Here is a 1,099-nt window from a genome sequence, read left to right as displayed (position 1 = left end):
GATAGAAGCCATTATTTGATGAAGACGTCAGTTTCCATGTCAAACAATTAACACTAACTCTGTGACAAATATCGGAGACCCGCATAGTGCGCGTTTGTTGAACGACAAAACCAATAGTATTTATGAATTAAATCAAGTACACAAACAAAATTATCTTCACAAAAAATAAAAAATTACTAATTTTCTATAATAACGAAAAAATAGCATCAATATAATGTAAAATATATGTTTGAGACATGCAATTTACGACTAGAGTAATGCTACACGGACGGAATTTGGACAGCCGTCTCGCCTACGTCACACGCATGAGCATATCTTCTATCCGGATGTGATTTCGTAGTACGCCGGCCAAGCACTCGCCTCGCTAATTGATTATAGAATGACCAGTATACACGGTTCGGATCTCTAGGGTGCAACTCATTGGAATTCGTAAATTCACAATAATCATATATATTTCTCTGGATCGTGATTCAGTGAGAAGAACGGAATAATCTTTCGGGACTTGTCATATTATACTTAACATTATCCGCGATAGTGGTTCATAATAGGAATTGCACAAAACTGTAATAGAACGTTCGGGCAAAAAAAAGCACTTAAAGAGAAAAGATTCAGTTCAAACAACACTTTAAACCCTTTATTACTGACTACTAGGGATGTACACATATAAAAATGCACAAAAAAAGCACGTGTGTTAGGCTTACAAGGAAAGAAAATACGCTCAAAACGGCCCATTTGTAATTCTTATTTTCTTGCCAGCATACAATTAAAAACGGCTTGGTATATTGCATCCAGAACATTTGTAAGATACCAATTAAGGGTACCGCGAAGACCGTAGGGGTATTGAAAAGTTGTTTTGTTTTTTCTATGTTTTACTAAGCCAAAAACATAATTTTAGTGTAAACGATGTTATCATCACCCCTTGAAGTTAGCTTTTTCACATATATCTGGTATTCCTTTAAAAAGCTTAGGTACATAGTAAAACAAGAATTACCAGCCAATAAAAGATGAACATTAGATGACTGTAACATGTACACTGAGTGGTCACAGTAAATAGACACCTAATTTTTCGTCATTTAACTGATTTATGCTAACTAATTTG

This window comes from Limulus polyphemus, unplaced genomic scaffold (assembly GCF_000517525.1).
Source record: "Limulus polyphemus unplaced genomic scaffold, Limulus_polyphemus-2.1.2 Scaffold5037, whole genome shotgun sequence".
Taxonomy (NCBI): Eukaryota; Metazoa; Arthropoda; class Merostomata; order Xiphosura; family Limulidae; genus Limulus; species Limulus polyphemus.
The sequence above is the reverse complement of the archived record's forward strand: the minus strand, read 5'-3'. Positions refer to the sequence as shown.